At 36.3% G+C, this 27,387-nt stretch overlaps 1 protein-coding gene across 2 annotated transcripts in view; it reads right to left on the bottom strand.

The window, feature by feature from the left end:
* The window catches only part of Aff2 (ALF transcription elongation factor 2), a 793,967-nt gene that overhangs the window by 293,979 nt on the left and 472,601 nt on the right, over positions 1-27,387 (bottom strand). The window lies entirely within an intron of this gene.

Raw genomic sequence — 27,387 nt, 5'->3', positions numbered from 1 at the left:
AAAATCAATTTTGGTGTGTGTGCATGTTCAGATTAGTGTGGCCCAGAAGGAAGTAGTTTCTGGGCCATGTGGAGGAAGTTGCTAGAAATTTCTCAAAGTGGGGCAGTTCAATGCTATATGATATTTTGCTATGCCAGAGAAGAGTCATAAACTTGGAAGAGTTATTATAGTGCTAGCATCAGAGTGTGCTGATGATAAGGGTTATGAGACGGTTATGGAATGTGATGAGACACTTATGGGGCTTTGGGTGCACTTATATTTCCACTCGTATGGTGCACTTGATAGAAAAGAATATGCCTTGAAAGGCAGAGGGTATGTGAGGGTTGGGAGAAGATTCTTTAATATGGACTTGGACTCAGAAGGGCTGGGAGATATGATCTTTGTCAATGTTAGGATAATCTAATTTTTGATTCTTGGTGTATTTATATTTCATCTGGATTACTTCTTCTTCTTGAGGTATGCATGCCAGGATTTCTTCAGTTTGAAATCTTTATATGGAGTCCTAAGAAATATGGAAGACAAGGTGTCCAGAATACTGGAGAAAGAGAAAAAAAGAGTGAGAGAGAGAGAGAGATAGACAGAAAGACAGATAGAGGCAAAGACAGAGAGACACAGAGAGCTGGCATGACTCCTGGAGTATATAAAAGTATATACAGGTGTGAATAATAAAAAATGGAATGCAGAACTTGTATTTTCTGTATTTTTATATTATGTGAATGCATAAGACCCTTAAAATCTTTATGTCTTTTCCTACCTGAAAGGCCACTGTTCACTTTAAGAAAAATATTGTTCAGCCTATCTGTATAAGTGTTGTTGCTAATTGTTACAGGGTTTAAAGATACCAAAATAAAGACTCGTGATTTCTCATAACTGTGGATTTGGGGGATATTTAATTTTATAGATATAATCTCTTGGTCTTCCCTGCTAAAAACAAAACAAAACAAAATGTTTGGGGAGGCTGATCTCAACATAAAACCCTTCCTAGAATCAACATGCCACTGTAGAAGGAAATCTGGCATGTTAATAACAATGGCTTTGTCCCATATGAGTTCCTTATTAGGAGTAAATTGAATAAATGTAGGATAACCATTTTGGCATAATACCCAAGCTTGGAATTATAGAAAAATGAGAATACACAGAAACTTAAAACACATTTCCATGTACGTTTGTTTAATATTTATTAGAATGTAGCTACAGGTTGCTTCTCCATCAGTTATAAAATTCAGCGCTACTCACATTAAAGTTAAGTTATAATAAAATATCATTTTCACAAGATTTCCATATTCCCTAGAGTGTTGACTTCTCATGAAGTTAATGGTATTTTTCCATTTTGCTAGACTGGTGCCAGTGCTAAACATCTTCCATATCCCTGGCTCATGTCAACAACTAGAATTTGATGAGATTGTTTTTCTCATCCATAAACATGGCTTCATTTCTTCTTTTTTTGTGTCAGCTTTTTAAATCAGTAACTGACTATCATAAAGGTACCTATCATTCTATCCCACTTACCACTTAGTACTATTTGTATATTGTATCATTGCAAGCAAAATCCAATGGATACCTTAGGCAAATAATCTTACTAAGCTGGCAGCTTAGACATGGGAAGACCTTTTTTGTAGGGGTGGAACAAATGATCCTTCAAGCTTTAAAAACACAAGTTTCTCTACACTGCTCTTCTCGTGTCTTGGAAATAATAACTCTGGGAGTCAGCAACCATAGAATACTATTGTCAATCCTTCCCTGCCCACAAAAGAAGGAATCAGTGCCAGTTAAAGACTCTTTCCTCTTCTCTCTTCTCTCCTTTCCCTTCTCTCTTTTTTCTTCTCTCTTTATCTCTCCTTCCTCTTCTTCTCTCTCTTCTGTCTTCTTGCTCATCCGTCCATACACATTGAACTCAAATTTCCAGCTCATGTTTTCAAGGGTCTAAACAATCAGATAGCAGTACATTTTAGTCTCTGCTAATAGAGCTCATAAATTTGTAATAAGTTCTGAACACTTCTCTTCCTAGGCAGCTCTAATATTCCTGCCTACTCTAATCTACATTCATAGTTATATTGTTATCTCATTGTGACAAAGTGATACTTTCATGATATCTGTAGCAAACTGACTAAGGATAGAGGTGGCAAAGATAAATCAAAGAAACACAGGCTTCTTACTTATCCAATATTCTGCAAGATGCCCCATTTTTTTTCAAAAGTAATGTATTGTTGATCAAATAAATGGTCTGTGTTTTATCTTTAAAAATCCTGGTGGGATGTCAGGTGAAATCTCAGGGTCGTTTTGATTTGCATCTCTCTTTTGGCTAAGGACATTGAACATTTCTTTAAGTGTTTCTCTGCCATTTTGTATTCCTCTACTATTCTCTGTTTAGCCTGTATTCCATTTTTTTATCATATTGCTTGATTTGTTGTTTTATAACTTCTTTACTCCTTTGTATATACTGGATATCAGCCCTCTGTCAGATGTTGGGTTGGTGAAGATCCTTTCCCAATCTGTAGGCTGTTGTTTTGTTCTAATGACAGTGTCTTTTGCTTTACAGAAGCTTTTCAGTTTCATGAGGTCCCATTTATTGACTGTTGACCTTAGAGGCTGTGCTGTTGGTGTTCTGTGCCAATGAGTTCTAGGCTCTTCCCTACTTTTTCTTCTAACTGATTTAGTTTGTCTCATTTTATGTTGAGGTCTTTGATCCACTTGGACTTGAGTTTTATGCAGGCTGATAAATATGGATCTATTTTTATTTTTCTGCATGTAGACCTCCAGTTGGACCAGTACCATTTGTTGAAGACACTGTCTTTTTTCCATTGAATGGTTTTGGCATCTTTGTCAAAAATCAAGCATCCATAGGTGTGTGGGTTTATTTCTTGGTCTTCTATCACCTGACTCCCATCAGAATGGCTAAGATCAAAAACTCAAGTGACAACACATGCTGGAGAGGTTGTGGAAAAAGGGGAATCCTCCCCCATTGCTGGTGGGAATGCAAACTTGTACAACCACTCTGGAAATCAATCTGGTGCTTTCTCAGACAATTAGGAATAATACTTTCTCAAGATCCAGCTATATCACTCCTAAGCATATATCCAAAAGATGATCAAGTACACAACAAGGACATTTGCTCAACCATGTTTGTAGCAGCTTTATTCATAATAGCCAGAAACTGGAAACAACCCAGATGTCCCACAGTTGAGGAATGGATACAGAAAGTGTGGTACTTTTACACAATGGAAAACTAATCAGCAATTAAAAATGAGGAAATCATGAAATTTGCAGGCAAATGGTGGGACCTCGAAACTATCATCCTGAGTGAGGTATCCCAGAAGCAGAAAGACAAACATGCTATATACTCACTTATATAGACTTACAAGATATGATAAACATACTGAAATCTATACACTTAAAGAAGATAAATAAGAAAGAGGACCCAGGGTAAGATGACCAATCCTCACTTAGAAAGACAAATGCGATGGACAGTGGATGTAGGAGAAAACAAGTAACAGGACATGAGCCTACCACAGAGGGCCTCTGTAAGGTTCTACCTAGCAGTGTATCAAAACAGATACTAAGACTCATAACCAAACCTTCAACAGAGTACAGGGAATCATAAGAAAGAAGGGGAGTTAATATGATCTGGAGAGGACAGGAGCTCCACAAAGACCAAATATATCTGAACACAGAGGTCTTTTATGAGATTAATTCTGCAATCAAGGGCCATGACAAGTTATCACAGAGAGTACCTACACTAATCTGTCTTACTAACTAGTACTTTGAGAGATTTGCAAAACTCATCATACACAGACCATTTTATCTGATAAAGTATTCCTATTCCTTTAGTTTGGATTTTTCTATGGATTCTATTATAAAACCCTTGTCTTTTCACTTCGAAGTAAACAAATACAAGCATTGATCTTTAGAGAGCTATCAAATTTTACTGTAAAATACATTATTGCCTTATCATTTTCTTCAGTTCTCCAATAAAGTTATTTCACATTATTCAATTTGTGACCTGCCTTGTGCAGTGAAATGTCATGATTCTTTTCAGAATAAGTTAAGAATCTCATTAGTAGTAGAAAAAAATTATTTAAAATATTATGGAGTCCTGGCTGCTAGCAGGTTATAAATGTTTTATTTTAAACATCTTAACTGGGCAAACTTAAAATACAAGGCCATATTTCAGCAGCATTCATGTAGTGTGTCCCTTGGCATTTTCCAATGCTTCACCCATCATCCGAGAGAGCTTGTCAGGAAAAATTACAGTTAATGGTAGCTAATGATGGCGAAATGCAATGGACTTGCTTTTATTTTGTCTTACTTTTGATTAAAAAAATGAAAGTATTACATGAAACAACCATCATGTTGCTTGCAAAAATGTGTTCAGCTGCAATGTTAGGAAACATAGTTTGATCTGATTTATAAAACTTATCTGTTCTAATTTGTAAACTTATCTTTTGTGTTTTACTTGATTCTCTCTTAGTCTGAGCTAGGAAGTAATTCTAAATATATCTCAAAGAAACAATTTACCAAACTATGCCAAATTGTGCAAATTATTGCCAAGCTTATGCAAATTAATATGCATAAGTCTATACCTGTGTTTCAGGACACAGGATTGTATACTGATGAAAAATAAATTTACTTCTGTTGTAATACTTGCAGAATTTGGAGGATTTAACTTCAAATAAGACCTATGTTTCCAGAGGAAATAATGTCACCTACATTAACCACACCCTTTTAACACTCAGTTTTAAACATTAAACAGAATTTGAAAATGCAAATAAGTCTTTTCATTTTCAGCAGACCCAGGGTCATTTACTTGTTTCTCCAACAAATTAGCGCTGGCTATTGTAAAAAGACAGTTGCCCACTTAAAAAAAAATGTACTCAACTTTGAAATTGGCCAACTAGAAGCATGAAATACACTGATTCCTGTACTTGAATCTCTGAATAAACTATTCCTTGCTAACAAGAAAAAAAAATAATAAAGTAACAGCCATTTGTTCCCAGTCTACTGGGGCCTCACAAAGCACTCAGTATAGTGAATATATATGTTTGAGACTTTGTTTGCTATTGACAATGACCAATTTATTTTTTTTCTCTCTTGGTTTTCATAAAATTCCAGTTATAGGAAAAAGAATACAAAATTAGGTATTTCTACCTCAAGGTCATGACCATCTGAGACTGATTTGTCATGGAACCTTAACTTTAAGCAAGAAGTTCTAACTATAAACCTATAACCCCTGCTCAGACATAGCCCATGGTAGCTCAGTATCCAAGTGGGTTCCCTAGTAAGGGGGACAAGAATTATTACTAACATGAGCTCAATGACTGTCTCATTGAGCTTCCCCTCCCCCCGAAGGAGGAGCAGCCTTACTAGGCCACAGATAAGGACATTGCAGCCTTCCTGAAGATACCTGATAAGCTACAGTCAGATGGAAGGAGAGGAGGACCTCCCCTATCAGTGGACACAGAAGGGGGCAGGGAGGAGTTGAGGGAGGAAGGGGAGGATTGTGAGATTTAATTAGAAAAAAAAGAGTTGTGTTATTTGTATGACAAGATCCATTGTAATCAATGTGTGTTGCTTTAGCAGAAGGTTGATTTCTCATTATAGAGAATTCTACCACAATGTAGTAAAAAAAATAAAAAAAATTTGATTAAGTAGTAAAAAATATTTATAAAAAAGAATATGATTGCTACTTTTCTTTGTAGATGAAAGCATTTTTTTCTCATTAAGCCTTATATGTCTAGCTTCATTGCTCTCATTGTTCCCTCTTTTTGTGGAATAAAGATAAATCACGAATGCTCTCATTGAGTGTATCCTTACTTTATGATGACCTCAAATATATAAAGTAAACTTACATTTGCTCTTTGGTCTGTCCTCACATATTGAGCATGAACATAGATTTGGCATACACAGTGAAATTTTACTGCTGTTTCTGTGTTTTTAAATGTGTAGCTTTTGCTACTGCTTATATCTTATTTCAATTTGAGTTCTCCAAACATCCATGAGTAGATAAATCACCTGCCATGTTTTACAACTGCGAAGTAGAGCTAGATAACCATTTCTTAACTCAAATATCTTTAACGTAAAGATAGATTTGCTGTGTGAATGGTGAGTTCAGATAGATTTGGTATGTGATTATTGGATACTTTGTTCATCATTTCCAACCTTGAGGAGAGAGCATACAGTCTTATAAATGACCATTTCATCCCAGCCTAATTGCATTTTGTATTTTTATTTTCTTTATTATATGGATCATGCTTCTACTACCAAGTTTCATAATTAAATATGCCTGTTTTGAGAGTAAAATTATATCTTATAACATTTATAAAATGTATGAAGAGGAGATGGTTATAAACAACAAATACATATAAAATAAAAAGTTAATCCCAGATATAAATTTTCAATATGTGTTTTCTCCCACAAGAAACAGTAGCTATTATAGTCTACTCTAACTATAGCCACTAAGACATTTCTCTCTACCTATTCCCAAGATATGTATTGCTATTTTGAATTTACATCAGGAATAAGTACTAAGGAAAATATTTAATTGGCAAAGAATTAAACAGTCGACTAATCTTCTACCCATAAATATTTTAAGTGTTTTCTATTTCAATCAACTAATTATCTACTATCAAGCCTCAGATATAAATGAGATAAAACAATGAAAATTATGGGTTGCTTGTATATTGTATTCATTCTTGCAGATTTTTTCAATATTAATGTTTAGTTGAATAAAATTATTAAAATGATAATTAAATGGAGTACCATGTACACAAAGCCCTCTTTCGTTTCAATATGTATATTGAAGTATCAGCTATCTCCCATCCTGTTAGACTGGCTATTGCAAAAATGTTCCTTAAAATAGAAAACTGTTAAGAAAGTGCTGAAATTAAGAATGCATTCTTGGTCTAGTGAAAATGAAGATTTGGGTGCATAAAGAAATCTACCTTGGCTCTGGATTCTTTGTGCTTACAGAACCAGGCACACATTGAAAATCACAGTCGGGAAATTGGTAGGCTCTCATTTTATGCAATTTAGCATTGTCTCAAAACATTTCAAATTATCTTCCTACTTGAGGTGTTTTTCTTGGCTTCATGTTATGAGAGTATGCAATGAAATAACCCATTTTCACAGAAGGTAGAGGAAGGTAGTTCTGAGTCTATGTGGGTGGCTGCAGCATGGCAAGTGGAGAAGACAGAATTTGAAGTGGTCGACCATGTGTTAAGATTTGAGAGATGACTTCATTAACTAAATTTTCAATACTACCAACATTCAAAATATTCTCGAAAGTCACCAGGATAATAGCACTATTATCTTTCTCGGCACTATCTAAAAAAAAAAAAAAAAAAAAAAATCTGTTAAGCACATCTAGTCCTTAGTAAAACTAGTCCCTGGTTTTAGAAAAAAATGGCAACAAAATATCTCTGGAGAAAGTAGAGTGAGAATACTGCATTCTTTCTCTATTCAGCTTGCTTTTCTCCCTAGTGAGGGCGATGATCCAGAGCCAACCACCCAGGAGACAATGTACAGTCACAGGTTTCTGGCAGGGAGGGAGCAACAAAGACAGAAAAAGAAAACAGACAATAGGCTCTTTATAAAAGTAATCTTTTGGGGAACACTTGGTGGGATTTCAAAACACCTTTCATATTAACAGTACAAAAATGAAGCTCCTTGAGTTTTGAATGCAAATTTCACTTATCTGTTTTAATGTTTAATGAAAGCTTTTAAAACAGACTTTCTGATCTGTGGGACAACTAGCAGAAAGGTGGAGTGAAGGTTGTGAGTTACATATCAGTGAATACTACACTCTAGGTGGATAATGAAGCAAGGATTACACAAGCAGAGAGGAGTATAAAAGATGCAGTTATTAATATTAGTATGGACCAAACTAATCCAAAGTATTAGGGTAAGTATTCTAAGGAAAAACCGAATGGCCCAATTAGTTTGAGAAATATTTCATATTATACACCAGACCCTCTTATAGAAACATAGTGAACATTAGCCTATTAAAGATGCAAAGAATTCCTACAATGAAAAGGTATGTTGGGTTTCTGTTTAACTCACTGCTTCCCAAGTATATTGTATCAAAATAAAATTCTTCTTATGAGTGAAGGAGAAAAGCAAAGAATAAATAATATTTCAAAGTAACCATTTTCTGGTTGAATTTTTAGTGAGTATTAATGCAAGTGTTTCATCTCTGAAATAATTTTGTCTTACGCATTGTCATAACTAACTGTGAAATGAGGTTATTTCTTTCCTCTGATTTTACTTGCCTCAAATATTCACATCATTGGTTTGGCATAAATGAGACCACATATCTAGAGCTTCCAAAGAAAGATATTTGATAGTAATAAGGGATAATTCCAAGAGCACTAGGAAAAAATACTTTGTTATTAATTAATAGACATGGGTCAGTGTTCTCATTTTTGTAAATAGCATCCAAACAACACAAACATAAAACTTTCTTATTTTAGTCACACATGAATTTAAAGAAGATAGTTTGGGTGTGGAGATTATCTGAGACAATTCTATTTATAGAGTCTGAAAATAGCTCTTTATAAATACTCCTTCCCAGATCAACCTTGTATAACCAATTCAGAAACAAACATTGCTGACAAAATTTTAAATCTGGATTCCACATGGAAATGTAAAAATTCTGTTAAGCCTAGCTCTAGGCTTGAGGGCTTTAAATGCTTGCATTTATTTTAGGGGAAGAGACATGAGTTTCTCTAAGAAATCTCAGAAGCGCAGAGAATAAAAGCAGCCAATTTGAGTAGCACAAGAGTATTCCTGCCTGATTTGACCTTCTCTCCAACAAAGATTAAACACGCTTGCTTTAAAAACGATACTAGCCGTCACTCAATGTAAGATATTATTGTGGAAGTATAAGGCATGCCTGCTGTCTTCAAGAGGCACTTACAGTTCCCAGGCAGAGAGACAGAAAGTGATGTTGCATAACCTATCCTTGCTGAGCGCTTCCAGTGACAGTTTGTTCAGCTCAAAATGATGATTCCAGGTAACCTTTGTGCTTTGGCTCCAAGGGTCCTTTAGAGCGGTTTTGTTTTTCAATGATGAATATCACTCTTCCCATAAATGATCGGTGTATTTTACAGTGGCTGCCATATTACGCACACTCAAAATTGCAACCCATCTCAAATGGTTGTCCTGAAAACAGCTCTAATTTTCTCAGTAATTTATTTTTTTGTTTTTCAGCTCATGCTATGTGTCCATGAACCAGGCAAACTGAAGGGATTGAAGTATTAGTTTCCCATGAGAACAAAAATAAGGCTGCTGCTAAAATAGGGCATTTTGCTAATTATAAATGAGCATTATGGAACTACCTCTGAGGCAGCCTGTGGCCTCTCCATCTCTACTTGTGTTAACAAAAGCTGGTTGACTAACAATAATTAATATTAATGATGAAGAAACTATAAACCATGGACCTTACATTTTTTGTAAAAAATTTGTTTGCTTTTTTATCTTATGCAAGAATGCATCAATTTGCACAATAGATTTGTTTCTGGAAACTGCATGTAAATTGATGTTTTGAAAATTAAGCCATATTGTAAATACATGAGATAAACTTAGAAGTTAGAGGAAATCTGTGGCAAATTGTATTCAAAGTGAAGAATTCCTTTTAAGTATGAAAAATAACTTTTTCATATATTTGGAAATATATGCTAGAATCTTTGCATAAAATGGGAAAACATTTATATACAGCTTTACTCTTTTCTCTCCCATGTAAATTCTGCATCATAATGACTCAATGATAAACATCATGCACCCAATCTACAACATAATAGGGTGGGCACATGCATGTGTACTTTCTCAACTTTTTCCAAACAGACATTTCCTGCTGTTCATCTACCTTATTGCTTGCTTTCTATTAAAACAAAGACAGACAGACAGACAGAAAGAAAGAAAGAAAGAAAGAAAGAAAGAAAGAAAGAAAGAAAGAAAGAAAGAAAGAAAGAAAGAAAGAAAGAAAGTGAAATTCTATTTATAGGAAGATATGCTTCAAAATCTATCTATGGACCATTTGCCTCCCTGGAATTAAACTTGTGCTGTTTTAAAAATGGAAAAGATATTCAATGGCTTTAAAGGAAAGGTGTTCTTAAATGTTTGCAATGTGTGTAATAAGGCATCTCATCTATGATCACTCTCTTGTTGAAAAGAGCTTATCACTTTTTTCTACATTTATTAAAAGAAAATAAACTTTAATTTAGATATGATTTGAAATGCCATGTTTCTTTTGTTCAGACTTATACTATTTTGTGGGAGCAGTAGAACAGCTATTATCCCCTATTATATTTTTTCTATTTTTAAAATCTCTTTATTAATTACCATATATTCATTTTGTATCCCAGCTGTAGCCCCCTCCCTTATTCCTGCCCAATCCCACCCTCCTCTCTCTTCTCTTCCCATGCTCTTCCTGGAGTCCACTGATAAAGGAGGTCCTCCTCCTCTTCCATCTGACCCTAGTCTAACAGGTCTCATCTGGACTGCTTGCATTGTCTTCCTCTGTGGTCTGGTAAGGCTGCTCCCCCCTCAGGGGAAGGTGATCAAAGAGCCAGCTACTGAGTTCATGTCAGAGACAGTCCCTATTCCCATTATTAGGGAACCCACTTGGACACTGAGCTGCCATGGGCTACTTCTATGCATGGGTTCCAGGTTAATCTCCATGCATGTTCCTTGGTGGGACTATCAGTCTCAGGAAGAGATCCCTGGGCCCAGAATTTTTGGATCTGTTGCTTTCCTAGTAGAGCTCTTGTACCCCCTAGGTCTTTTTATCTCCCTCTTCTTTCATAAGATGCCCTGCACTATGCCCAAAGTTTGGCTATGTGTCTCAGCATCTACTGTGATACCCTGGTGAGTATGTAGAACCTACCCTCTCTGGTAGGTTCCTGTCCTGTTCCCTGTTTTCTCCCTCTTCAGATGTCCATTATTTTTGCCTTAATGAATGAAGTTTGAGCATCTTACCCAGGATCCTATTTCATGATTAGCTACTTTAGGTGTACAGATTTTGGTATGATTATAATGTATTATATGTCTATTATCTACTTATAAGTGAGTATATACCATGTGTGTCTTTCTGCTTCTTATCTGCATTTTGATAACTCACTCAGGATGATCTTTTCTGCTTACTACCATTTGCCTGCAAATTTCGTGGTTTCTTTGTTTTTAATTGCTAAATAGTATTCCATTGTGTAAACGTACCACAATTTCGGTATCAGTTCTTGAACTGAGGGACATGTGGGTTGTTTCCAGCTTCTGGCTATTAGGAATAAAACTGCTATGAACATGGTTGATCAAATGTCCTTCTTACTTGACCATATTTTGGATATATGCCTATGAGTGGTATAGCTGGTTCTTGAGGTAGCACTATTCCTAATTGTCTGAGAAAGCACCAGATTCATTTCCAAAGTGGTTGTACAAGTTTGCTTTCCCACCAGCAATGGAGGAGGGTTCCCCTTTTCCACATACTGTCCAGCATGTGTTGTCACTTGAGTTTTTTATCTTAGCCATTCTGATGGGGGTAAGGTGAAATCTCAGAGTCATTTTTACGTTCTTTCCCCTGATGACTAAGCATGTTGATCATTTCTTTAGGTGTTTCTCTGGCATTGGATATTCCTCTGTTGAGAGTTCTCTGTTTAGCTCTTTACCCCATTTTTGTTTGGATTACTTGATTTGTTGCTGTTTAACTTTTTGAGTTCTTTATATATTCTGGAAATTAGCCTTTTGTCATATATAGAGTTGGTTAAAATCCTTTCCAAATCTGTATGCTGTTGATTTGTTCTGACTTCAGTTTCCTTTGCTTTACAGCAGCTTTTCAGTTCCATGAGGCCCCAGTTATTGATTTTTGATCTCGAGCCTGTGTTGTTGGTGTTCTGTTCAGCAAGTGTTCTCCTATGCCCATGAGTTCAAGGCTCTTCCAGATTTTTTATTCTAACAGGATTAGTGTGTCTGGTTTTATATTGAGGTCTTTGAACCACTTGGACTTTAGTTCATATTTTAATGGCACTTTTAGGACTTTAACATAAAAAATCCTGAAAATTTGTTTATTTACAACAGTATACTTATTCTTCTTATGGCTTCAGGCTCATAATAAAGAGGTCAGTAGTTGAATGCTTTGGGTATGAAATGCCAAGTTATATGGTAGGTTGGAAAGATTTAATTGAACCTCTTTTGATTCTACTCTACAAAGTTAACTTATGTCTCAATCAGAATCAAATCACTAAATGTATTTGAGCAAATATGCTCAAAATCATTATCTTCTAAAACCATTTTAGACCTTTACTTAATGTGCACTTAGCTAAAGTCCTTACTGTGTACTCTTTCTAGCAAGAGAAAAAAAAAAACCTGATTGGGCCTAAAAAAATACATGCTAAAACACACACAATTATTTGTAAATGGTGTACATCTACTTTATAACAACAACCTCTTTACTGAGTACTTGAAGTAGCACCTTAATGGATTATTTTTCATAGTCTACTCAGCAATGCATTTTTTTATGTCAGTTATAGTTACATATTTATATATTTTGATATACAGTGTTCTAAAATGTGTATATTATGAGATTCCATTTTTATTTTTAAAACCTATTTAAATATTACTTTATCTTTTCTCCCTGCAAAAAGGGAGCTTATTTATCAGTGGAGTCATAGTCAAGCCTGATAATAATTAAAGTCAGAATCAGAAATTTCTTTTTAGACAAAAAAAAAAAAAAAACAAGAGCAGATATGTTCAATCAGGAATAAATAATATGCCCAGGCAAATGGATAGACTGTTTATTCACAGAATGAAACTTTATTTGCACTTTTTATTCAGATCATTTCCCTATGCATTTAAAGAGCTAGAAATTCACAAAATGATTGTTTACCTCATTACAAATCTGGCAACAATATTATGATATTTCAAATGTAATCATTCACAAATATATGAGCCAAGCAATAAATTATGGCTTAAAAAATGATTATATCAGTGGGTTTAAAGCACAAAATGCATTTGGTCATATTATTGTTTCCCTCCAATGTTATCTCTTGTTTCCCTGTGTAATCTCTGAAGAGGTATTACCATGATCCAGGCCAACTGAGTTCAAGTTGATTCTGGGTTTGAAAATTATATGAGCAGGTAGGAACAACAAGTTAAAGGGGCTAATTTGAAATAAGCCAAACACAGAAAAAAAAAACATAGATTCATTATTATTTACTGTAAGAACTTGAGATTAAATTCAAGAATATTTGTTATTCAACAGTAAAGTGTGGATGATAGGAATGAATGCATACCATTGAGTTGCAACTTGTTATTTTGATAATGGATATGAAATATGCAAATTGAGTCTAGCACTTAATATGTTTTAACTTTTATTTTTTTAACACAACCAAGAAATAAAAGCAAAATGTTATTGTGAAAATGTGTTCTGATGACATCTAAGAATAAGAAGGTGTTAAGCACCAAAAATGTATGTATGCATTTAAGGTAATTCTCATTTGCATTATTATAAACCAACTCTTAGATGAAGCTACTTCTTTCAAAGTACTCTCCTACCACCAGTGCATGAGAATTTCCAAGGCTCTGTGCCTCAGCCACAACTACTTGATAGTCTCCAAGAAACTTAATTTATTTGGTATCTGTTGTATGTAGAAGTATGTTAACATTCTTAAAGTTTCTACTCTGAAATTTTTCCTTTCTGAGAGTTTGAAACACAATAAATTCTTATTATTGATATGTCAGAAAAGAAAAGAAAAAAAGAGAAAAGAAAAGAAAAGAAAAGAAAAGAAAAGAAAAGAAGTAAGGATATGGGAAGCAAAGAAGAGTATGAAAATATGAAGAAGGGAGAGAGAAGAGGATTCAAAGCAAATGTTCTCAACCTGTGTGTCATGGCCTCTTTGGGAGTCTAATGACCCTTTCACAGGGGTTGCCAAAGACCTTTAGAAAACACAGGTATTTACATTGTGATTCACAACAGTAGAAAAATTATAGTTATGATGTAGCTATGAAAATAATTTTATGGTTGGGGATCCACCACAACATGAGGACCTGTATCAAAGGGTTGCAGTATTAGGATGATTGAGAATCCCTGGTGTAAAGAAATAAAAACATGTTTCCACGGAAGCAGGGAATCACAGATATACTCAATAAGTCATTGAAAAAGGCCACCATGCCATGCTTGCCTTGGGACAGAAAAGTACCGTGAAACCCCTAAAATTACCATTGTCTTAGTTCTTCATCTTCTTGAGAGGTAAGATATTTCATATTTCTTGTTTCATATCTCTAATTTGAAGAACAGTCATAGGATTCATGTCTTTATGCCACCAGGGACATCAGTGACTGCTTGTCTTCTTGAACTAAACATCTGCCAAGCTGCTTCTCTGCATTGTGCAACTACTCAGTTGCTAGACACAGCAATCTGTGCCTTGATTATAGCTGCTATTTAATCCTAGGGTTAGTGAGGTTTACATGGGATATACCTCCAGCAGTATCTTCTCTGATTTTCTTTACTTTACGTCCTTACTATGCATCTGGGTTTCCTGCCACCTTGAATACTGAACACCATGGTGCTTTCTAAATAGAATAAATTGAGCTGAAGTTGATTTCAATTTCATGGAGAAAACAACTTTGCTTCAAAATGAAACCAGCCTTTTTTTTAACACTTAAAATCATTTATCCATATATAATCTCTGTATTCTCCTTTCAATACATATAAACAGCATTATAATCAATTGACATATGGATTGTTTTAATTAAGAGGCTGTCCTTAACAACTGAATGCCACCTTTTTCACTTTCAAAGTTCACAGTAGAAGTGCACTTTTAAATTTCTTAGTGACTGTCAGGATTTAATTTTCAAGGTACAGTTGCCATAGTAACAACCTGGAATTTTAATCTACTAGTAAAGGGCAAGTCAGGTCACTTTTTAGGTCCTCTCCAATCTCAGAAATAAAAAGCACATTGAAAAAGGATGAAGATAAAAGCAGGCCCAACCCCAGTATACCTCACTGGATTTGAGATTTGATGTATGCATGACATTTTTATATAAATCCTAACACTCTTGGCAACATCTTTGGGGATGTCATTGAGATAGCTTTAAGAGTTGTTCTTTTTTGTAATAGCCAGAAGCTGGAAACAACCCAGATGACCTTCAGTTGAGGAATGGATACAGAAATTGTGGTACATCTACACAACAGAATATTACTCAGCAATAAAAACAAACAACAAACAAAAAAAAAAACAACAAGGAAAACATGAAGTTTGCAGGCAAATGGTGGGAACTGGAAAAGATCATCCTGAGTGAGGTATCCCAGAAACAGAAAGACACACAGGGTATATACTCACTCATTAGTTGATATTAGATATGTAATATAGGATAAACCTACTAAAATCTGTACACCTAAAGAAACTAATCAAGAAGGAGGACTTTGGCTAAGATGTTCAATCCCCATTCAGAAAGGAAAAAAAGATGGACATCAGAAGAGGGAGAATACAGGGAACAGGACAGGAGCTTACCATAGAGGGTCTCTGAAAACCTGACAGTTCAGTGTCCAAGTGGGTTCTCTAGTAATGGAAAGAGGGACTGTCTCTGACATGAACTGATTGTCCTGTTCTTTGATCACCTCCCTTTGAAGACAATGCAGCCACTCCTGATGAGACATGATAGACTAGAAACAGAAGGAAGGAGAGGAAGACCTCCTCTCTATCAACAAACTTGGAGATGGGCGTGGGTGGAGAAGGAGGAGGAAGGGTAAGATTGGGAGGGGAGAAGGGAGGGAGCTATGGGGGGGATACTAAGTGAATAAACTGTAATTAATAAAAATTAAATTAAAAAAAGTTGTTCTTTTTGTGTTTATTGTAAATAGAAATGAATGAACCCATTTGTCCAATTTTTCTACTGATTTCTAGTTGTAATTGTGCATCAGTGGTACTTTACCAACACTACTTTCCATTTCTCAGTAAAATTCAAAGGCTTTTATCAGCTCGACAAATGTGTCATGAGCACAGCCTTTGAACATGACCTTCCCAATAATGTCACTGTGGCAAAAATTCTGGCTGGCTCTGAGATGCTTGATAGGATGGAAAACAAAATAGTCTAGAAGCAGGGGTGATATTTCTTGTCATTTATCTAATCTCACTTGAGTTTTGTCCTCCTCCTCTTCCTCCTCCCCTATTGTTCTCTTCCTTTTTCTCCTCCTCTTCCTCCTCTTCCTCTTCCTCCTTCCCCTCCTCTTTAATTTCTAGGAATGATCCACATGGTATGTCTACTCTGAAGCCAAGTTTTTTCACCTGGAGCTGGAAGACTTATTAGAATTCGGATTGATGAGTTCTGGACTTGTAGTCCTCTGGGAAATCTGGCAACAGGACAGTATATTCTAATGGGCAAACTTTGTCTTCACTTCTAGTATTGGCTACTCCTTAGGTGGGAGAATGTTAATATGCATCTAGACCTCTCTATGTCTGGTCTCTTCCTACCTGGATCTTTAACACAACTGTTCTAATTGCTCACAGAAGGCTAATAGAGTAGAAGGAAGTGCTTTAAAATCATCACTCACAGAGCACATGAAAAGAATCACTGATGGCAGCATTTTACAATGTTGTAAGTGAAAAAGGGTATGCATGTGTCTACATTCATCTCACTAGATCAAGCAGAATTAGAAGGCATTCGTATTCTGGAACACAGAATAGGTGTGCATGTGTGCACACATGTGTGTGTTATCTCAGCACACAATTGTGGTACTAAAATTATTTTAAATTGTCTCATTAATTCTGTGTTTTCTTTTCTTAAAATTATGTTTATTTATTTGTTTATTTATTTATTTATTACAATTTATTCACTTTGTATCCCCTCTGTAGGCCCTTCCTTTGTCTCCTCCCAATCTCACCCACCCTCTGTCTTCTTCCTCTATGCCCTTTCCCTAGTTCCCTGATAGGACATGACCTCCTTCCTTCTATCTGACCCTAGCTTATCAGCTCACATCACAGCAGGCTGCCTCATTTTCCTCTGTGGCCTGGCAAGGCTGAAGCTCCCAGGAGGAGGTAATCAAAGAGCCAGAACTGAGTTAATGTCAGAGACAGCCCATAGTATTATTTACTTCAATCCTAGTTACAGTTCAAAACACTGATAGAAACTCTGAATTATGATACTGTGTTTGATAACACATGGGAATTTTTTTAAGTCTACCGTTAGGATATAAAGTAACTTCCCAATCATCAAACAGGTTGCTGGGCATAAAAAACGATGATTACACATCTCATGAAAGAAGTCACACATACTAGTTCTATATTTATTTTGCTTTAATATGAAAAATGGAGATTTCCACAGAGAAATGTTGTTTGCATTACATACCATAACAATTCATCTTATGTTGATTTTTCAAATGGTATAAGTCCCTTGTAGGCATAGATTGTCAGCCTCACTATAGGGGATATGTTACAGTCTTAGTGATACAATGAATTGCAGTTTCTGAGATGAAGAAGAATCTGCCTCCAGAGTTTCTACATTAGCATAAGCAGTAGATGGGAGATTGAGCTCAGCAGTACTATGTAGATTCCTGATTTCAATTTAATTGGTGGCTATCATGTAGGTGTTAATTGAGATTATGCCGAATTATGCCTGAAATGTAAGGCAAAGGTGTTTCTTAGACGATTTCAATCCTCTATAGACTCCTTAATCTCACAAAGAATTGTTGTATTTTGTAGTAAAAGAGCTCCATTATAACCACTGATGCAACTGTCTTGTACCATACAGGAATCTAATTCAATGTCAACATTACAGACATTGGAAGAGAAATAAACCCTTCATAAAAGTGAAAAAAAAATTATACCTGACTTCAAATGGCTACTTTCAAATTGCTCAAAGCTAGGCCTTAATGTAAAAAAGACCTCATGCTTGCAGCCAGTCCCAGCTTTGCCCTTTGCAAGAGTGGCTTCCGGTAACTCTGAGCTTTGGTTTCTGCTTTTGTAATGATGAGCAACTCCACAGGCTTGTTGTACATAGAAAAGGTGAATGGAAAAGCCTGGCACACATTAGACACTCCATAAGTATGAATTAGTTGAGTTACTGGTATCTAATTTTACTGAGAGTGTGAGCTCCTTGAGAAAAAGATGACAGCATTCACCCTGAGTTACAGTATATGGCCCAGAAATTCATACATATTAGGTGCTGAACACATATTTGAACACATAGTTGAAAGAAATGAAAGCCTTAAGGGAAGAATGGATGGATGAATGAGCAAATGAGTACAAATCAAGTAGAAGAGGTACCCAACTTTTCTCAGAGAGAGAAATGAGGAAGCATTTTTAATTATATATAGGCATCTCAAAAATCCTTCTAAATATTTGAATGTTAAGATAGTTTTAGACCTATGAACAACACCACAGAAATGAATGGATCTTTAAAATATATTGGGTGAGTAAAAGAATGTCTGATGGTGGAAGTGGAAGTCTAGCTCCTTTTAAAGAAGTTCCAGGGACTTTGCACCCATCAAACCACAGCAGCTTCTGCATGCCTTGATGTGAACCCTCCAAATGCTAGTATTGCTTGTTGAAACATTAGCCAATATACAACTCTTAATGTAAAATCCTCTTGATGTCTGATTACTCTTCTAAAGGACCTCAAGTTACTTCATTTCAAACTGTGAATTACCTTTAATTCACAGTTTAAACATACTGCCAAATTTTGTTTTCTCTTCTCCTAGGTGGCTGTCCCTGATGTAATGGAGAACTTCCAAAAATATATTAACTCTTTTAGAAAAGTTGGCAAGATGTGATATATGGGGAATACAAGACATGTTACAAAAGAGTGTTGGCAGGTTTTTATTTTTGGTTCAAAAAATGAATGGCTGCAACAATAAAAGTAACTGTGATTACCAGATTTTTCAGGGAGGTAAGTTGTTGGGTTCACTCAAAGTGATTATTAGCATTGCTAAATCTCAATTTCCAAGTCATATATTCTAATTAAGGATTAAACTGATAAAGAAAATACCATTTCCCTGCTACAACACAACTATTTTGCTACCAAACTGCATCCAAGTAGGAGATCAAATATCTACTTAGGAAGGAAGATCTGAAATAGTTAGAGAATTTGTGTGTTATTTATGTGCAATAAGGCAGCACAGTCCATAAATCTCAACTCAAATTCTCAAAGGAAGCATTTATGATGATGAATGTTTTGGCAGGAGGAGTCATAGCTATAATGAATGTTAGGATTTTTGTTGTTATTTAATTGGTGAAAATTCATCTAAAATTAATATTTTATTTTCATCAGTAATAACATTCTGAAAAAACACATTCTTTTTGCTATTCTCCATCAAATTTTCAAAACATTTAGAGAAAATTTGGAGATGACTATAGTTGAGTTAAATAAAGCAATTTTATCTTACAAAACAGAGGGGTATAATTTCATGGGGGCTCATTCCTATCAACCAGTTCCACAAGTTTCCTTAAAGGTTTGTATCAGGATAAAAAGGCCAATATGCACCTCCCAGATACACCTCTTTCTTTCCTAAATTTTAAATTTTTCCTTTTTTTTCTTTTTTGTACATTTCTTTTTTTTCTAATTTTTAATTTTTTAATATTTGTTACAGCTTGTTAACTTTGTATCCTTGCTATATTTCATTCCCTCTTTTCCTCCCAATCCCACCCACCCACCCTCATCTCCTCCCTGCCCCTTTCCAAGTCCACTCATAAGGGAGAACCTCCTCTCCTTACATCTAATACTGGTTTATCAGGTATCTTCAGGATTGGCTGCAAAGTTCTCCTCTGTGACTTAGCAAGGCAGCTCCTCCCTGGGGAGGGGGAAGGTCAAAGAGCCCGCCATCGAGTTCATTTCAGAAACAGTCCCTGTTCCCCTCATTAGGGTACCCACTTGGATACTGAGCTACCAAGGGCTACATCTGAGCAGGGGCTCTAGGTTGCATCCATACATGGTCCTTGTTTGGAGAAACAGTCTCATAAAAGACCCCTGTGCCCAGATATATTTGGTCCTTGTGTAACTCCTGTCCTCTCCAGGTCGTATTAACTCCACCCCTCCCCCTTTTTTTCATTCCTTGCATTCTGCTGGAGGTTTGGTTATGAGTCTTAATATCTGCTTTGATACACTGCTAGGTAGAGTCTTTCAGAGGCCCTCTGTGGTAGTCTCCTCTCCTGTTACTTGTTTTCTCCTGCATCCAATGCCTATCCCATTTGTCTTTCTAAGTGAGGACTGATCATCTTACCCAGGGTCTTCTTTCTTGTTTATCTTCTTTAGGTGTATAGATTTCAGTATGTTTATCATATCTTATAGTTCTAATAAGTGAGTATATACCATGTGTATCTTTCTGCTTTTGGGATACTTCACTCAGGATGATTTTTCCTTTTGATAGAATCTTATTTGGTTTAGGCTGGCCTCAAACCTCAAATATTTGATCCTCTTGCTTTTATTCCCCAAGTTCTGAGATTAGAGGCGTGTTCCAATAAGCCTGAATAAAAGGTCAGATTTGTTGTATCAAATTCCTGAACCAATCAGATAACTTGTAAAAGAACAGCCCAGCCTTGTATGAAGTGAGGAAGATTTTAACATACATGCTGTTAGCCTATATTCAGATTAAAGTTTAACTGAAAAAAAAAGTGTTACTTGAATAGCTCTCTGTAGCCCAAATGTCCCTTTGAGATAAAGGTGCAAGGTTAATTTATCTTCCTAGTAGAATGCATAAGCTGTAAAGACAGACTGTATTAAAGCTTCAGGATGACTGGTAAGCTTATCCTGACAGGTGTTCTCAAACACAGTGGTCATTATTTAAGGCATTGTTTGAGGTTTCTGCCCTTCATGAAATAGCATACCTTCCTTGCCTACTACCTAGAACTACATTCATGCATGTATTGATACAATAAATATGAACTACACATATTTAAACTGTGGCCTCTTGTAGTAGATCTGACTTCACAGGGCCCATCATTGATTCTTGGCATTCATGGTTGGTGTTTTCAAACATGCAGCCAATAGTATAAGGAAGGGTACTGGTTTTATGGCAGGGAAAAATTCCCTTGCTTATATCTGAACTTATATTGGGGCTTGTATAAAAACTATCCAGACAATGTCAATAGCATGTCTTAAAATACAGAGTTGATTGGATAAGAGGGGTTCTGGATGCTTTCCAATTGTGCAGAGTCCAAATGCTAATAACTAAGTTTAACAAAGAATTTGATATTTAGTGTTTTTGTCTTCTCAACAGTACTCACAAAACAACTGGATTTAAAGGCTAACTAAATGAACACTTATGGATCCATGGAATATATATAATTTGCTTCTCTAGACAACTAAATATATCTCATCTGTTGTGTTTATTTTTTTTTAATGCCTCACCAAATTCAAATATAAAGAGACAAAAAGAGGCAAACAAGACTGCTGCAGTGGTAAATACTTGACTATATATTATGATGGATTTGATGAAGCCATTTAGAGAAAACTCATATTTTGTTTTCCCCTCTATTGGGCCTTAATCTGTTCTTTCAGAATGTACAAAGTAACATGATATCTGGTGTGTCCACTGAGAGCCTAAATCTAGTAACTGCTATATACAGGATGTATATGGTATTTGTGTTCAAATATACAATTCTTATATTCTTGGGAAAAGTAATTTGGCTTTCTGACACATTTTTTCTCTTTTTTGGGAACACAAACCATTCATGGAGGAAATTAGAAAATATTGGATTTAGAAGATTTGAGGAAGGTCATTTTAAAGAGTGAAACTCAGACTCACAGAGGCTAAATACTGGCAGTGTGGACTGCTCATTACAGCCTTTAGAAGCTATTAAGGATGAAAGTCAAACACCCTTTTATGTAATTAGGTTTAATTTAAGGAATTTGCTCATATATTGAGTCTATCAAGCTTTTGTGGGAGAATGCACATGTATATACCTATTTGCTAATTAGATTGTTTATTTCATTTAAGGGACTCTGTGTACTTTCAAATAAAAATAATTTACCCTGTGGTTTAAACTAGTATATCTTTCATCCAGTGTTTTCCCACCAATACCATAACTACAGTAGAAGAGAAACTCCTAAATTCACCCAGTCAGTCTCTTGTCTCATGAAAATTTACAAAGTTTACTGGAACAGGTGTACTATATGTCAACAAATTACAGCAATAGAGTGGGAAAAATACTTATTTCTCCAGAAGACCAGTTAACTGTTTTGGTTTGCTTAGGGATAGAGTAGCAAATGTAAAGAACAAATAAGGAGCCTGAGCAATTGCAAGCCTGCACTCGGACCACTGAGGAGAGTGATAACAAAATTGGTGCCCATGTGTACAGTTCGGTTTGTTTTTGCATTAATTACAGTTTATTCACTTTGTATTCCAGCTGTAGCCCCCTCCCTCATTCCCTCCCAATCCCATCCTCCCTCCCTCAACTCCTCCTATGACAATCTCCAAGTCCACTGAGAGTGGAGGTCCTCCTGCCCTTCCATCTGACCCTACACTATTAGGTCTCATGAGGACTGGTGGCACTGTCTTCCTCTGTGGCTTAGTAAGGCTGCTGCTCCCCCTCAGGGAGAGGTGATCAAAGAGCCAGCCACTGAGTTCATATCAGAGACAGTTCTTGTTCCCCTTACTAGGGAACCCGCTTGGATACTGAGCTGCCATGGGCTACATCAGTGCATGGGTTCTAGGTTATCTCTGTGCAAGGTCCTTGGTTGGACAATCAGTCTCGGAAAAGATCCCTGGGCCCAGATTTCTTGCTTCTTTTGCACTCCTAGTGGAGCTCATGTCCCTTCCAGGTCTTTCTATATCCCCTTTCTTTCATTAGATTCCCTGAACTCTGCCCACATTTTGGCTATGAGCCTCAGCATCTCCTTTGAAACAGTACTGGATGGAGTCTTTCAGAGGCCCTCTGTGGTAGGCTCTTGTCCTGTTTCTGGTCCCTCCCCCACTCTTCTGATGTCTGTCCTGTTTGCCTTTCTGAGTGATGATTAATCATCTTACCCAGGGTCCTCCTTCTTGCTTAGCTTCTTTAGATGTACAGATTTTAATATGTTTATACTATATAGTATCTAATATCCACGTATAAGTAAGCATATGCCATGTGTGTCTTTCTGCTTCTGGGATAACTCACTCAAGATGAACTTTTCTAGTTCCCACCATTTGCCTGCAAATTTCATGATTTCTCTGCTTTTGCTTTTTGAGTAGTATTTCATTCTGTAAATGTACCACAATTTCTGTATCCATTCCTCAACTGAGGGACATGTGGGTTTTTTTCCAGCTTCTGGCTATTAGGAATAACGCTGCTATGACCATGGTTGAACAAATGTCCTTCTTGTATACTTGAGCATATTTTGGATATATGTCTAGGCGTAGGATAGCTGGATCTTGAGGAAACACTATTCCTAATTGTCTGAAAAAGCACAAGATTGATTTCCAGAATGGCTATACACATTTACATTCCCACCAGCAATAGAGGAGGGTTCAACGTTCTCCACATCCAATCCAGCATGTATTGTCACTTGAGTTTTTGATCTTAGCCATTCTGATGGGTGGAAGGTAAAATGTAAAGGCCATTTTCATTTGTATTTCCCTGATTACTAAGGATGTTGAGCATTTCTTTAAGTGTTTCTCTGCCATTTTATATTCCTCAAAAAGAATTCTCTCTTTAGCTTTGTACCCCATTTTTTTCATCAATTACACTTTATTCATTCTGCATCCCCCCATATGCCCCTCTCTCCTCCCTTCCCAATCCCACCATCTCTCCTCCCTCTGCATGCATGCCACTCCCCAAGTCCACTGATAGAGGAGGTTCTCCTCTCATTTCTGATCTTAGTCTATCAGTTCACATCAAAAGTGCCTGCATTGTCCTCTACTATGGCCTGGTAAGGCTGCTCCCCCCCAGGGGGAGGTGATCAAAGAGCAGGCCAATCAGATTATGTCAGAGGCAGTCCCTCTTCACATTACTATGTAACCCAATTGGACTCTGAACTGCCCTGGGCTACATCTGTGCAGGGGTTCTGGGTTATCTCCATGAATAGTCCTTGGTTGGAGTATGAGTCTCTGGGAAGTTCCCTGTGTTCAAATTTTCTTGTTCTGTTGCTCTCCTCGTGGAGACCCTGTCCTCTCCAGCTCTTACTATTTCCCAGTTCTTACATAAAATTTCATTCACTCTGCCCAACAGTTGCCCATCAGGCTCAGCATCTGCTTTGATAGTCTGTAGGGCAGAGGCTTTCAGAGACCCTCTGTGGTAGGTTCCTAGGTTGTTTCCTGTTTTCTTCTTCTTCTGATGTCCATCCTCTTTGCCTTTCCGGATGGGGATTGGACATTTTAGTTAGGGTCCTCTCTCTTGCTTAGTTTCTTTAGATGCACAGGTTTTAGTGGGTTTGTCTTATGTTGTATGTCTATATAAGTGAGTATATACCATGTGTGTCTTTTTGCTTCTGGGACAACTCACTCAAGATGATCCTTTCCAGATCCCACCATTTACCTGCAAATTTCATGATTTCCTTGATTTTTATTGCTGAGTAATATTTCATTGTGTAGATGTACCACAGTTTCTGTATCCATTCCTCCGTTGAGGGACATTTGGGTTGTTTCCAGCTTCTGGCTATTACAAATAAATCTACAACAAACATGGTGGAACAAATGTCTTTATTGTGTACTTGAGCCTCTTTTGGATATATTCCTAGGAGTGGTATGGCTGGATCTTGAGGAAGCGCTATTCCTAGTTGTCTGAGAAAGCGCCAGATTGATTTCCAGAGTGGTTGTTGTACCCCATTTTTTAAATTGGATTACTTGATTTGTTGCTGTTTAACTTCTTGAGTTCTTTATGTATTCTGTATACTAACCCTCTGTCAGATATAGTGTTGGTGAAGATCCTTTCCCAGTTTGTGGGCTGTCATTTTGTTCTGATGATAGTGTCCTTTGCTTTACAGAAGCATTTCAGTTTTGTGAGGTCCCATTTATTGAATGTTGACCTTAGAGCCTGTGCTGTTGATGGATTGATATAATCGAATAGAAGACCCATAAATAAACCCACACACCTATGGGATTTTGACAATAAAGCCAAAACCAGGCAATGGAAAAAGTACAGCATCTTCAACCAATGGTGCTCTTCTAACTGGATGTCTACATGTAAGAAAATGCAAATAGATCCATCTTTAAAGCATTGCATAAAACTAAAATCCTAGTGGCTCAAAGACCTCAACCTAAAACCAGACACACTAAACCTCTTAGAAGACAAAGTGGGGAAAAGCCTTGAATTCTGGCAGAGGAGACAACTTCCTGAACAGAACTTCAGCAGCACTTGCATACAGTTCTTATAAAATATTCACACTTTCAGTTTTTTTGGTATCCTTTTGGGGTTCCTGTCCCCTCCATGTCCCTCTAATCTCATACCTCTCTTCCTCCACAAGACTCCTTGCACTCTGCCCAAAATTTGGTTTTATAAGTTGTTTTATAATTTATAAATTCAAAATTCATAGTTTGATTTATTAATTATAATTTAGGTTCCCTGGGAAATATATGGTAACAGCTTTGTATTTATAATTTTTTGTGTCTAAACATGTAAAAGGGTGGAATGCTGTGAACTAATAAGTAAGTCCAAGTAAATAAACAATATTAATATGAACCAGAAAAAAATCCGCACTTGAATGCAAGATCTGCATCTTGTCAAGCAAGAAAAGCATATCAAGCTAAGGAAAGTGAGTAGACTATCTCAGCAATTAAGAGATTTTGTTTTCCAAGGCTCTAATCTCTTTCTACTGTCCTAGGCTGTAGGTTATATGCCTTAGAAATTTGCTGGGTGTATCTCATAGCCTGCTTGATTTGAGAGTTACTTATTACCAAATTCCAAAAACTGGCAGTTGGTCTACACTCAGAATGTTCTGAATCACCTTCAGGATTACCCACCAAATGGAAAATCCTAGAAGTTGCCTTAAAAGTATAACAATGTAAAATATGAGAAAATAGTAATAATGACTGAGCTGATAAGAATTTGAAAGCTAAAATTAAAATAATTTTATTAAAAATTAAAAATTACTTTATTACAGTTCTGTTCTTCCTTGTGTTAAATCAATATCTTACCATAAGAAAGTACATATTCCAAGTCCAACAGTATGTTGGATAGTTCTTGGAGGAGGCTCATTCATAAAAAGACTTAGTACCCTCAAGTCTTACTGATACTTATTACAGTAAATTTTAGTATTACTGCCTGTACTGTATACTATGCAGTAAAATGCTGTTCTCTGAAATGTAGCCTCCAACTCTAACCGTCCCTTGACAAGCTTCTGTTACATATAGACTCCTAAAGTCTTTCAGTGTAGCGTATTTGGTAAACAGCATATTTCACAATGGAATTCTCACATACACCCTTTAGAACTAAGGTTATTTTGCCATTAAAGAACAATTTTACATTTTTTTCCTTGTTAGCAAAATTGCATTGACTTACTGAATGTGTGTTTAAGTATCTTACTATTTTTCTTGGGAAGATGGCAATTTAGGAGTAGAATAAGGAACTAAAACCTATATGGCTCATTCAGAACAACAAAAAGTATAGTTTATGTGATTAATGGAAAAACATAAAAGGCACAATATAAGAGATGATTTTGATTCCTGCATTTTCATTAATATGGCCATTACACCTAAAATATGGTTTTATTATTCATCTTTTTGGTTTGGTTGTTGAAGTTGAGCTTGTAATTTTAAGGTACAAGTCAGCTCCATAAAACAAACCATCACAACAAAAAAAGTACTGATGATTTTGTCAGGGCTTTGAGATTTAATTAGTACACTGCAACAAGAATATGGAGTGGAAGTACCACTGGCTATGTCAGAGTCTCAGTCTAGTTGGAGTCATTCCCAGTTGTTTTATGCAATTATTCATGATCTTCCAAAAGGTGAGCAATTCACTTCAAGTGTGTCATTAGGCCTCTTGTGTGTCATAAATTATTTCATTAAAAAAAAAATTCAACTGCGTACTATTACACAGAAATGTCAACTTCCATTTCAATTATCAGGAAGGAAAGAAGTTATGACAGAACCACCCCATTGATATACTAGCGGGCAAATTGATATTATAAAAAATTCTAGAATAGATAATGTGAGGAGTAGGAAACCCCTCCTCAGGTTGATAGTAATAAAAAAATGAAGACAGTGCTGAGTGAATTGCAAATCTCCGACTTCTAAACTTCAATCTGGTACTATGCTGGTTTTTGTGGGTTTTGTTTGTTTGCTTGCTTGTTTGTTTGTTTTTTCTCAGTCTTCCTGGCTCTCCTTGTTTAGCTATAATATACAGATGACAGATGATCTGCAAACAAGTGGGGTCTTGGCAAACCACATTGCCTTTCACCTTTATTATTGCCCTTCCTCGTAGTTTGTGGCTGGCTTTGTTTAGGATGATGTCTGTAGCTGAAGTTACATGAACCTCAATACCTCATCAAAAA

This window comes from Meriones unguiculatus, chromosome X, assembly GCF_030254825.1.
Source record: "Meriones unguiculatus strain TT.TT164.6M chromosome X, Bangor_MerUng_6.1, whole genome shotgun sequence".
Lineage (NCBI taxonomy): Eukaryota > Metazoa > Chordata > Mammalia > Rodentia > Muridae > Meriones > Meriones unguiculatus.
Note: the sequence above shows the minus strand (reverse complement) of the source record. Positions and strands in the feature narration are given on the sequence as shown.